At 42.7% G+C, this 13,581-nt stretch overlaps 1 pseudogene; it reads right to left on the minus strand.

Moving 5' to 3' along the window:
- Window positions 1-5,904: 5,904 nt before the first annotated feature.
- LOC114217505 (small ribosomal subunit protein eS27-like pseudogene) lies at window positions 5,905-6,159 on the minus strand (annotated as a pseudogene).
- Between the last annotated feature and the right edge of the window lie 7,422 nt (window positions 6,160-13,581).

Below are 13,581 nucleotides of genomic sequence, written 5' to 3' on the forward strand. Positions count from 1 at the left end.
ACTCCGAATGTCTGTCTCAAGGACCCGAAAGCCATTCCTCTGAAGTATAATCAGGAAGGAGAGGTCTTTGGTCTCCCTGTCTCTGGGAGGATAGATTCCTAACTTCCCATAATTGCCAGCTAGCAGACACTGCTGGCCTAATCACATTTACAGTGACCAACCCTTTCTAATTTTTAGCGTGAGGCCCTGCTCTTCATTCTCCGTTTAAAATGCTCTGTTGCCTCTTCACAAATCGGAATGGAGCTCAGCTCTTTTCCCTACTGGCAGTGGTTACCGAATAAAATCTGTTTTCACTGCTTTAACTAATATCCAGCTTTATCTTTGACATTTCTAACAAATGTAAAAAAAAAGAACTCATGAGGTAATCTTATATATCTGTATATTGACTAGATATTTGAAAATATTAAATATTTATCGTTAGTTTTTTTTAAGTAATGGTGTTGTAGTTCTATTTTTCAAAATCATAATTAAAAAGGATTTACCTGGAATGTTGTCACTTCTCACCACACTTTCAGCATTATCACTCTTGACCAAACCAGCATCCTCTCTTGTGGGACTTATGACTGCCTATTAAACAATCCGCCTGCCTCTATGATGCCAAGCCCCCACACCCCCACCTCCCCCCACACAGCCACCAGTCTGTTCTCAACACACAGCCAGAGAGATCTTGGTGAAATGTGCCATATCATGCCACTTACCACCTCACTCAGAGTAAAAGCCAAGTCTGTTCAATCTACCAAGATCTCATGGATCCTCGCGTGTCCTCTGTGATCTCATGTCCTACCCTCCTGGGTCACTCAACTCCAGCCGCACAGGCCTTGCTACTTTTGAAACAAAACAGGCAGACTCCAGCTTTAGGGTCTTGGCATTATTTCCCCCTACCTAGAACCCACTTCTCCAGGGGTTTCCCCTGGCCTAGAATCGACTTCACATCTTGTTTCCTCACTCCTTCAGGTTTCTGAGACTGCAGAACCTGACCGTACTGCATAGATTAATGAGGCCCCATCCCCCACACTCCTAGTGCCCCTTTTCCTGCTCCCTTTTTTCCATAGCATCTACCACCATCTGACATATTTTTTATTTCCTTTTTTTTTTTTTTTTTGCCTGATATTCCCCTTAGAACATAAGCTATGTGACAGTAGGGGCAGTTTTGTTCATTACTGTTTCCCCAGAACTTGAAATAGTTCCTTGCACATAATAGGCACCAAATGAATATTTGTTGAAAGAATGAAGGAATGGCTACTCTTACGTAGGTTGTAGGTGTGCGCTGAAGAATTGTTCCACATTTCTGAGCAATTGCAAAAAAGGACTTTGCAAGTCTCCTCGCTTCCTCCCAAGGGAAGACTGTCCCTCACTTTTCCAGAGAGAAGAAAGGATCTCATTGACCTTGTGGGCAGGGCTTTGGGCCAAGTCAATGTACTGTTCTAGTGGCTTTCATTGCTGAGTGTGTAATTGGCATTGGTGTTTTCCATGAATGCACTGTGAGTGCTCATAAATGCCTGAAGAGATTAGATCAATCTGGAATTCTGCATCAGGAAAGTGCTAGTGTTTTGGGGACTCTGCAACCTTATGACCCCTTGAAGCTAAAAATCTCTCTGATTCATCATTTTCCTGATTGATCGTTTTCCAGGGAGGCTGCCTTCACCAGGAGGCACCCCTTTTTGTGGGGGGGGGAAGAGGGGGTTGCCTCCCTCATGTGGTTAAAAGGTACACCTCTTTTGAAAAGCAGCTTTTAGCTTCTATTGGGTTCTTGTCAAAGCTGAACACCGGATGGGGCTGAAACACATGCCCGTAGAGACCTTGTGATCTTGGGGGCAGTGGGGGGGGGGTAGGTTAACTCAGACCCAACAACACATAATGTGGGAAAGAGCCTGAGAAGCCTCACTTGTCTGATGGAGATGGTATATTTAAGTCTACAGCTACCTGGCCTCAGTGGCATTTTCGGCCTTACATGAAGAAAAGGCAGCTTTCCCTTTGGGGGAAAGGTTATCCTCCACTCCAGAGCTGAAGCAAAGACACTTGCTCAGTGGCTCAATCCACACAGGTTGCCCTAAATGCCTGGGCCAGGCTCGCTGATGGTCTGGCTCTGCTGAAACCCATGATGTCCCCCAGGTGTCTGTGGCTGGTCAGCGTTGGTGCCAGCTATGTGGAATGGAAAACGGATGTACTCACTCCTCTCAGTGGGCAGAACTCAAAGCCATCCTCACAGCTCCAGCCAGTGCTCCCTGATGAATCTTGTTACATTTTTACTGCTTCTTGGGCTGTTGACAGTGACCTAGCTGTTTGGTCTGCCACTTGGAAAACTACAGACTGGCAGATTCTTCCCTCTTTGGGGTCATGAACCATGGAAACAAATTATGGCTGCTGACGGAACTCTTTGGGTCTCTCAGGTAGGTGTTCACGGTGAGGGTCCATCCTCTGAGACTGACCAGAATCAAGCTGCAGATCAAGCTTGCACTGCCCACACAGCCACGTTCGCTGCCTGGACCCATGATTAAAGCAGACACGCAGCACACCCACCAGCATAGACTGGGCACTGAGTAAAGACTCTGTATTTCAGATGCACCAGCCATTACTGCATGCCAGGACAGCAACTCGTAATAAATGTTGAACTGTTTGTCTCTCGGAGAGGGAGGCCCATTGCACAGGGCGAGGCAGTTGAGTCCGTCGAACATTTGATCCCCTCCTGGGGCTACTGGTGGTGGTTCACCACTGTTGATCATTTTTCAGGTTGCAATGTTGCTGCCATGTTGACTCTGGCTAGCTCCTTGTAGCCCTTGAAACTGATATTTGTTATATTTCTGGCTTTTCAGACATTTGCAGTCTGACCACGATGCACCTTTGATCGCAGTGGGCTCTCAAGCTACTCAAGGTGTTTGACGGACCTTCTGTACTCTCCACCATCCACAAGCATCTGGGATTGTGGAGCGTTGGAATTGACTCTTCAAAAATCAACTCAAAATGATTTCTGACCCTACCTCCATCACCTCCTCCTGGTTGGGGCATATTAGTAAGGCAGTGTGGTCACTAAATTTGACTGTTTTAGAAAGCAATCATTTCTTCTTGGCCACTCCCTGGTACTAATCAGGTGAAAGGTGGGATGTTCTACAGACCTATTTTAAGAATTTGAGATTCCCTGATGCACATGATGTTTCTTTCTCCTGAAGGCAATCCCAGCAGACCTGGTAGCTTCATCCTCTGGTGGCTGCCCAGCCAAAAGGAGGCCTAGGGGAAGGGGATTCAAGTTTAATGCTGATTATCAAGCTTTTAGAATATTGTTATACAGTTTGTTAACATTTCACATTCTAAAGGAATATCAAGTGTGACAATCTGATTTTGTATTCCCCCCCCAAGAATTTTTGCCCCAAACTAAACAATTCTGTGTGAGACCCACAGTTCCCAAACTGTATCATGCACGCCAGGGTGCTGCAGCAGTAAGCCCATGGACCACCAGAGAATATTTTAAATGTTCAGGGGAGGGACGCCTGAGTGGTTCAGTCAGTTAAGCATCTATCTTTGGCTCCCGTCATGATCCCAGAGTCCTGGGATCAAGTCCCGCATCAGGCTCCCTGCTTAATGGGGAGCCTGCTTCTTCCTCTGCCTGCCGCTCCCCCTGTTTGTGTGCATGCACACACACGCACTCTCTCTGACAAATAAATAAATAAAATCTTTTTAAAAAATTTATAAAAATAAATGTTCAAGGGAAGCACAGTGATACTCAACATCTGTGGGAAACTGTGTGAACCACTAGTATAAGGTCGATCGTGGTTCCAACATTGGATTATTATCCTATTAACAATGTCATATCTTTGCAAAGTTGGGTTTCCTACAGTTGCTGTGATAAAAAGCACATACTGTGTGAATATCAGTGTGGAACAGGCAATGAGCACGGAGATATCCAATCCCTGATGCCAAGGTTTGAAAACTCGTACAGCACCCAGCACATCCCATTAGCATGTAATTATGGTTACTTAAAAATAGAATAAAAGTATTATTTTTCTTTCAATTTATATGTATTATTTTTTCAAATGGCTACAAAGCGGTGACAACATAAATATATATTAAGATATTTGGACCTGACAAATTAATAATGGGATTTTTAGGTGTTTCTTTTGTCCTGAGTTGCTGTGAAAGAAATTACTCAGACACTAGGAACACAACTGATTAAATTTATGAAAATACCCTTGTCCCTCTTGTATCTGATCCTTCTGGACAAATGATCTGGGTGTGACAAATAGTAAGTTTGTAGTTACTGGAATGGAACACAGTGGGAGGAGAATAATGAATTAGGCACCAAGGAGGAACCACTTCGGTCCCCTGGAAGGGGTGGGAGAGCGTAGGATGTTAATAATCTTTGTCTTGCAGAACTGCCTCTAGAGCTTCCCCACAAAGGAAAGCACCCTGCTCCTCTCCACCTGTTGCAAGCCCTTGACACTGAACTGACTGCTCAGTTGGCCTTCTGTTCGATCTCCATTCTCTTTAATCTTAGCCAGGGTCTATCAGAAAAAGCAGAAACCAGTCCTAGCTCTGCCCCTTCCACACAAAACACCCATCAGCACCTCTGGATCTCATCATCACTCCCCTACCCATTGATCAGTCATTCCATGGGTGGATGGATGAATGCCACTTGGCTGGTAGTGTGGACAGGTAGAGGAGGGGGAACTGACTGCCCCTTAGCAGTCCCTCCAAAAACAAGGGCTAAGCTCTTTGAACAACACTAAGAACCCTAAGGATTACAATCCTTCTGGGAGGCCACATTGGAGATGCTGTCAGGCTGTACCCCTGACTGACGTAGGGTCCTACTTGGGGGATCCAGCAGTTGTAATTCTGCTCTTTTTTTTTTTTTCCCCAGGAGCACCGTGAACACCTTTGGTACATGGAAGCCAAGCGTTAACTTGTCTGCTTCCCCAAATCATGGTGATTTGCACTTAATGGTGAGTAATGAGAGACCATAAGAACAACACCAGTAGGGGCGCCTGGGTGGCTCAGTCGTTAAGCATCTGCCTTCTGCTCAGCTCATGGTCCTAGGGTCCCAGAATCGAGCCCCGCATCGGGCTCCCTGCTCCGTGGGAAGCCTGCTTCTCCCTCTCCCACTCCCCCGGCTTGTGTTCCTGCTCTTGCTATCTCTCTCTCTGTCAAATAAATAAATAAAATCTTAAAAAAAAAAAAAAAGAACAGCACCCGTAGATCACATAGCTCTTAGACAACTGCAGAGATCTCTTCAAAACGAGGCTGTCCTTCATTACTTGGAGATGACTAGCTTGTTATTCATGTGCGTTCTGCGGGGAGTTCTCTTCATGATAGGAGTTGTCCTGTTAGAAAAAGTGCTATGAAATTTGTCCCTGAATTTAGCTGAAGTGTCAATGACAGCACCTTGACTCTGGAAGGTATTCAGATCAGAACACTTTTCTTTCGAGTTCTTGACAAAAATTCTTTTAGAAGAGCACATGCTACATAATAAACTCTATATGAATATTTGTTAAACAACAAGCACATAAACAAAACCAATAAAGCCTGTGGTCTGTGTTATTCAAATCTTCCCTAACCTTACTGATTTTTTTGGTTTGCTTGATCAATCAATTACTGGGAGATGTATGTTGTCAACTTCTAGTTTGTCGGTGGATTTTTCTATTTCTCTTTGTATGCATCATTTTTTGTTTTACATATCTCGATGCTATGTTATTAGATGCATATAACTTTAGAATGGTTAAAACTTCTTGAATCCTCCATCATTTTTTTTTGCCCATAATCAAAACTTTATTGAAAAACTGACATCAAAATAGATCACTGTTGTAAACCATACAAAATTAAACATAATTGCATTATCTTGGTAGATTAACTGGAATTACTAAACTGATAAGGCTTTCTGTGATATAACACAAATTCAAGAGGTCGTGTGGATCATTAGCGTTGCTTTCTTCTAAATGAACACCCCTCTGTGAGTCTGGCCTTTTCTCCTGTTGGCTGGCACAACACTGTTGAACAGCCTACACAAAGAACCACCATCTGAGCATGGCTGAAAACCGTGGTAATCTTGTAGCAACCTGGACATTTTACATCCATAAAATAGGAATTTGGGCTCTGAACTAGCTGTTTCTTTTTGTGTTTTTTCTTTTCCTCTTCCAAGGATGGGTGTAGTAAATCTCTAGCCAAAGGCATATTGATCCTTTTGCAATCCCAGCCAGTCCCGAACTCTGAATCCTCCATCACTATTAGTTGACCCACTTTTTCCCTAATAATACTTTTACTTTAAAGTTATTTTGTCAGAAATTGATATAGCAGCATGAGCTTCTTTTTTCTTTTCTTTTTTTAGCATTTGACTTTCAACCTTTCTCTATTATTATGTTTTACATCTATCTCTATCTAATTAAATGTCATATCATTGGATTTTGTTTTTTAAATCTAGCCTGATAATTCTCGCCTTTTACTTGGAAAGTTTGGTCCATTTATATTTATCATAATTACTAATACTGTTCGATTTATTTCTACCACTTAATTTGTGCTTTCTCTTTGTCCAGATTTTTCTGTGATTTATTGTTTTTCTTTCTTGACTTTTTGTTTGGATTGATTGAGTTTTTTCTCATTTTTCCTCATACTGACTGGAAATATATGCATTTTATTTCTTTAAATGTTTCTTAAAATAGGACTACCATATGATCCATATGGTCCAGCAATTCCATATACATACATATATATTATTCAGCCATAAAAAAGAAGGAAGTCCTGCCTTTTGTGACAACATGGTTGCAACTGGAGGGTATTATGCTAAGTCTGAAATAAGTCAGACAGAGAAAGACAAATACCATATGATCTCACTTACATGTGTAATCTAAAAAACAAACAAGGGGCACCTGGGTGACTCAGTTGGTTAAGTGTCTGCCTTCAGGACGTGGTTCAGGTCATGATACCAGGGTCCTGGGATCGAGCCCCACGTCGGGTTCCCTGCTCAGCAAGGAGGCTGCTTCTCCCTCTGCCTGCCGCTACCCCTGCTTGTGTTCAGTCTCTCTCTCTCTCAAATGAATAAATAAAATCTTTCTTTTTTTTAAGGATTTATTAATTTATTTGACAGAGAGAAACACAGCGAGAGAGGGAACACAAACAGGGGGAGTGGGAGAGGGAGAAGCAGGCTTCCCGCTGAGCGGGGAGCCCGATGTGGGACTTGATCCCAGGACCCTGAGATTCTGACCTGAGCTGAAGGCAGACGCTTAATGACTGAGCCACCCAGGCGTCCCTAAATAAATAAAATCTTAAAAAAAAAAAAAAAAGGGCTCATAGATATAGAGAACAGACTGGTGATTGCCAGAGGCGGGGAAGGTGGTGGTGGTTGGGAGAAATGGTTGAAGGGCATCAAAATGTACAAGCTTCCAATTATCAAATAAATAAGTCGTAGGATGTAATGTACAACATGCTGATTATAGTTAATAGTACTGTATTGCGTATTTGAAAGTTGCTGAGAGAGTAAATTTAAGTTCTCATCACAAGAAAAAGAAATTGTTTTTTGTCACTATGTAAGGTGACATAACTAGACATATTGTGTGATCATTTCACCGTGTATACAAATATCAAATCATTACGTTGTACACCTGAAACTAATATAAAGTTTTATTTCAATTATACCTTAGTTTTTAATTAAAAATTTAAATTGTATGTTAATTATACTTCAACAAAAATTATTATTGTATCTTTTTAGAGAGAGGGAAAGAGCATGAGCGAGGGTGGGAGGGGGGCAGAAGGAAGAGAGAGAATCTTTTTTTTTCTTTTTTTAAGATTTTATTTATTTATTTGACTGAGAGAGAGCATGAGCAGGGGGAGCAGCAGGCAGAGGGAGAGGGAGAAGCAGGCTCCCCGCTGAGAAAGGAGCCTGATGCAGGGCTCAATCCCAGGAGCCTGGGCTCATGACCTGAGCCAAAGGCAGGTGCTTAACCAGCTGAGCCACCCAGGAGCCCCAGAGAGAGTGTCTTAAGTAGGCTCCATGCAAGGCTCAATCTCACGACCCTGAGGTCATGACCTGAGCCAAAATCAAGAGTCAGTTGCTTAACTGACTGAGCCACCCAGGCACCCCCGATACAAATTATTATTTTTTTAAATGTATTTATTTATTTGAGAGAGAGAGAGAGCACAGAGGGAGAGGGAGAGGGAGAGAGGGAATCTTCAGCAGACTCCCCGCTGAGCATGGAGCCCTACATAGGGCTCGATCTCATAACCCTGAGCTGAAATCAAGATTCAGGCACTTAACTGACTGAGCCACCCAGGCACACCCCCCATAAAAATTATTTAAAAAAATTTTAATATGCAAACTTTATAATGTTTTAATTCTAATTACTCTAATTACTAATTAAAATATGTTGTATTCCTTTTTTTAAAAAAAGATTTTATTGATTTACTTATTTATTTGAGAGAGAGAGCAGGGGGTGGGCAGAGGGAGAAGCAGACTCCCCACTGAGAAAGGAGCCTGATGCAGGGCTCAATCCCAGGACCCCGGGAACATGACCTGAGCCAAAGGCTTAACCGAGTCACCCAGGAAACCTTAAATGTTATTTTTCTTAACCTTCTGGCTCTACCTTTTTTTTTTTTTTTAACTTCACTGTATTGGACACCTCTATGCCTCATTACAGATCCTCTCAGCCTTACCTCTCTTTATATAGCCAGCTCTGTGGTGAACATCTCTGTGGGCACTCACCAGGTCTACACAGATAGAATCTGATAATGCCTAGCCTCAGACTTGCCCTGTGCATCTCCTGCCTTCTATCCTGAGGCATCTATGTTGATGTCAACGCATAGAAGAGCATTGGGAAACCATGGTGCACCTAGAAAATAAAAGGAGTTAACACACCTTGAGGTGAGTCTTTGACCAAGGGAAAGAAGAGAATCAATGGATACACTCATCCCACTTACTCTCCCTGGGAACATCCCCCAGGATAAGTAGTCTTGATATGTACTTCATATGGTTTCTCAAATGAGCCTGAGGGATGGGGCAACCAGACCTTTGTAGCAGTGGCCAAATTAATCATGTATCCTTGAATGAGCGCTCCTGCCCTCCATCATTCCTCCATCCCTCACTCTTGTTCCTTGGGATCACACACAGACCAATAAAATCCTTGCACTTAAACTTCTATTTCAGACTCAGCCTTCTGAGGAATCCTTGCTAAGCTACCCACCTATTAGACATTATTATTACTACTTTATTCAGCCAACTACTTTCTTATGACTCCTTTTTTCATCTCCTATTTTTCATTTTTCTTCATTTAATGTTTAGAAATTCTTTTAGACAGGGTTTGTTGGAGGTAAATTTCTCTTTTGTGATCTCTCTTTCTCTCAAAATGTTTTATTTTACTCTTGTTGAAAGAAAATTTCACTAGATGTGCAATTTCTAGGTTGACAGCAATTTATTGTTGTTTTTTCCTTAAACTTTCAGGTCTGTGGATATATTATACCACTGCCTTCCAGGCTTTTTCTATTGAGCCAATTTTCTTTCATTTGCAGAGAATGTATTTCTTCTTAGCTCTTTTCTTCGGCTTTGATATTCTGTAGTACAACTATGATGCTAAGTGTAGGTTTCTTTTTACTTTTCTGTTTGAGATTCCTTGGGCTTTCTGATTCTAGAGATTTGTATCCTTCATCAATTCTGAAGAATTCTCAGCTGTTAACTCTTTTAAATATTGCCTTTCCTCTTTTCTCTATATTATCTCCTTCTCAAACTCTGTTGGATCTTCCGTTCTAACTTTGTTCTCCATGTGTCTAAACCTTTCATATTTTCCACTGATGCTACATTCTGGATAATTACTTCAGATTACTCTTGTAATTCATGATGGGCCCCCCTCAGCCATGTCTGCTCTGTTGTGTAATTTTTTCCCCTAGGTATTTCATTTCAAATTTTATATTCTTCATTTTTAGAAGCTCTATTTTGGTTCTTTTCAAGTCTGCCTAGTCAATTTTGGTAGCCTTTGCTCTTTACTCATGATTTTAATTGCCATTTTTATTTTTTAAAACATATTATGGATTCATTTACATTGTGTCCAGTGATCCCTGTTTTGAGATGTTTGTGGGTCGAATTCTGTTCATTGCAGTTTGTGCTTGTTTCCTAATGTGTATTTTAAAATAGCTTTATTAAGGTCTATGTTACATATCATAAAATTGACCCTATTCAAGTGTTTAATAATTTTTTGTAAATTTATCGAGTGGTACAGACATCACCATAAATCAATTTTAGAACATTTTCATCACCTTAATAAGATCCTTTTAGGTTCATTAAGAGTGCATCCTCATTATTCCTCCCAGCCCCCAGTAACTACTCTTCTACACTCTGTTTCTACCCATTTGTCTTTTCTAGACTTTTCATATAAGTGGAATCATATAATATGTGGTCTGTGCCTGGCTTCGTTCACTTAACATAATGTTTTTGAGGTTCAGCCATGGCATGTGGCATACTTTGTTCCTTTTTACTGCTGAATTTATCCATTGTTTAGGTATACCACATTTTGTTTGTCCATTCACCAGTTGATGGACAGGTGGGTTGTTTTTGAGCACTCTGGCTCTAGTCAGTAATGCCGCTATAAACATTTGCATGCATGCTTTGTGTGGACGAATGTTTTCATTTCTCTTACGTAGTTACCAAGAAGTGGAATTTTTGGTTCCTACAGTAATTTTTTGTTTAACTTTTTGAGAAACTGCCGAATGTTTTCCAAACTGGCTGCACCATTTTACATTCCCAGGAGCAATGTATTAAGGTTCTGGTTTTGCCACATCTGTTTTGTGTCAGTCTTAGCCTATTGATAGTGATGCTATCAGCTAGGAATGCCTGGGGGCACTCACCTGACATTCACGTACCACTTGTGGCAAGCCCCCACAGGTATTTCCCTGACCAGAGCCAATGTTGTGCTGGACCAACCCTTGTGGTTCTTAGGATTGCAAGACCCATCTCAGCACCAACCATTAGGGGACTTTGGAAAAAACCCAAAGTTCATTACCCACAAGTTCTGGAGGGTACACAATATGCCTGAGGGCCACACAACAAGGTCTAGGGGAGAGGGAGGAAGAAGAGAGACGGAGTGTGTGTGGGGGTACCTGGGGTTCTGCCTTTATTAGGATCAAGGGTGGGGGTTTTGTGGGTTTACTCTTTATCTGGTGAATTTATTTTTTATTTTTTTTTAAAGATTTTACTTATTTATTTATTTGAGAGAGTGAGAATGAGAGAGAGAGAGAGAGAGAGAGAGCACATGAGAGGGGGGAGAGTCAGAGGGAGAAGCAGACTCCCCGCTGAGCAGGGAGCCCGATGCAGGACTCGATCCCCGTTCTCCAGGATCATGACCTGAGCCGAAGGCAGTCGCCCAACCAACTGAGCCACCCAGGCGCCCTATCTGGTGAATTTAAAACATAAGAGCATGGGGTGCCTGACTGGCTGAGTTGGTGGAGCACATGACTCGTGATCTCAGGGTTTTGAGTTTGAGCCTCACATTGGATGTAGAGATTACTTAAAAATAAAATCTTGGAGGGGCACCTGGGTGGCTCAATTGGTTAAGCGACTGCCTTCAGCTCAGGTCATGACCTCAGGATCCTGGGATCGAGTCCCACATGGGGCTCCCCCTGCTCAGTGGGGAGTCTGCTTCTCCCTCTCCCTCCTCCATCCCGCCCCCCCACTCTGCCTGTGCTCTCTCTCTCTCTCTCTCCCAAGTAAAGAAATAAAATCTAAAAAAAAAAAAAATAAAATAAAATCTTAAACAAAAACAAAACATAAGAGCAGGGAGTAGGGGGTGGGAAGAGAAAAGCAAGGGCACTCAAGGAGTCAGAGTTCCACAAGGCTTTCTAAAGGGGAACTCCAGGGATGAAGACAGCCTGGCTCCTTAGCTAGTTGTTTATCTGGCAATATGTTTGTTTGAGATGCATGTCTTTGAAATGGGCACCTCAGCAATCAGAAGCTTAATGTCAGGTATTTACCCTTCAACATCGTTGTCGACATTTAGTATTGTATTAGTCAGCTAGGGCTGCCTTAACAAAATACCACAGATGTGAGGGGTGGTGAAGGTGGTGCTTAAACAAGTGACATTTATTTCTCACAGTTTTGGAGGCATAGAAGTCTGCGATCAAGGGGCGCCTGGGTGGCTCAGTCGGTTAAGCAGCTGGCTCTTGATTTCGGCTCAGGTCATGATTTCAGGGTCCTGGGATTGAGCCCCGAGCCAGCTCTGCACTCAGCAGGGAGTCTGCTGGAGATTCTCCCTCTCCCTCTGCTCCTCCCCCCACTCGTGCGTGCACGTGCGTGTGCTCTCTCTCACTCTCTCTCTCAATGAGAGAGAGAGAGTGCGCACAGAGGGAGAGGGAGAGGGAGAGGGAGAAGCAGACTCGTCACTGAGCAGGAAGCCCAACATGGGGCTTGATCCCAGGACTCTAATATCACAACCTGACCTGAAGGCAGAGGCTTTAACCGACTGAGCCACCCAGGTGCCCCTCAAATAAATAAATCTTAAAAAAAAAAAGAAGAAGAAGAAGAAGAAGAAGTCCATGATCAAGATGCTGGCAAACTCGTTTCTGGTAAGACCCTTCCTTGGCTTGTAGACAGCCACTTTCTTTCTGTGTCCTCAAAGGGCCTTTCCTCTTTGCTCACATGGGGAGGAAAAGAGATCTCTGGTGTCTCTTCTTCTTCTTATTCCTATCAGAATAGGGCCCCTACACTTACGACTTCATTTAACCTTAAGTACCTCTGTCCTGTCTCCAAATGCAGTGACATTGGGAGTCAGGCTTCAACATGTGAATTTAGGGAGGGCAAAATTCAGTCCATAACTTCCTGCCCTATGGCTTCCCAAAATTCATGTCCTTCTCACATGCAAAACACATGCACCCCATCCCAATACTCCCCCCCAAAGTTTTAACCCATTCCAGCATTAACCCCAGTACAAAGTCTCATCTGGATATCATCTAAATCAGGTATGGGTGACAACTGAGGTTCAGATTCATCCTGAGGTAATATTCCTCTCCAGCTGCAAACCTGTGAAGAAGAAACAGCTTTGCCTCCCAGGCTTGGGGTGGGAGTGCCAGCCCTGATGATCTCTGAGTCACCTTTGGGGTTATTCTTCCCTCTTCTTAAAGGATAAAGCATGCTGAATAGTTCTATTGTCCTGTCCTCGAAAATCCCAGAAGTCCAAAAGCCTTCCTTTCTTTCATCCATTCTCTGTTCCTTTTGGTCCAAACTGGCAGTGTCTCTGCCAGCATAATCCCATCTTTACTCCTAGCTTCTGCTGAGATAGCTGATTATCTCCACAGTTAATCATGGATAATCTCCTAATGGGGTGGATTGTCTAGCCACACCCTTGGTGTTCTCTCCAGAACAAGTTTCCTCATTTTTGCAATATGGATGGGTTGAGAACTTTTCAAATCTTCAAGTTCCTTTTTGCTTAATTTTTCCTTCAATTTACCTCTCTCCTCTCACATTTTACTAGAAGCAGGAAGGAGAAGCCAGGTCTCACTTTTCAACATTTTGCTTAGAAAACTCAATTAAATATCCAAGTTCATAGCTTATGAGTTCAACCTTCTACAAAACACTAGACCACAATTCAGCCAGGTTCTTGGCCACTTTCTAACAAGGATCAC

Source organism: Eumetopias jubatus, unplaced genomic scaffold (genome assembly GCF_037043125.1).
Source record: "Eumetopias jubatus isolate StellerSeaLion01/CBP00866 unplaced genomic scaffold, mEumJub1_p1.0 scaffold_2, whole genome shotgun sequence".
In the NCBI taxonomy this organism is placed as follows: domain Eukaryota; kingdom Metazoa; phylum Chordata; class Mammalia; order Carnivora; family Otariidae; genus Eumetopias; species Eumetopias jubatus.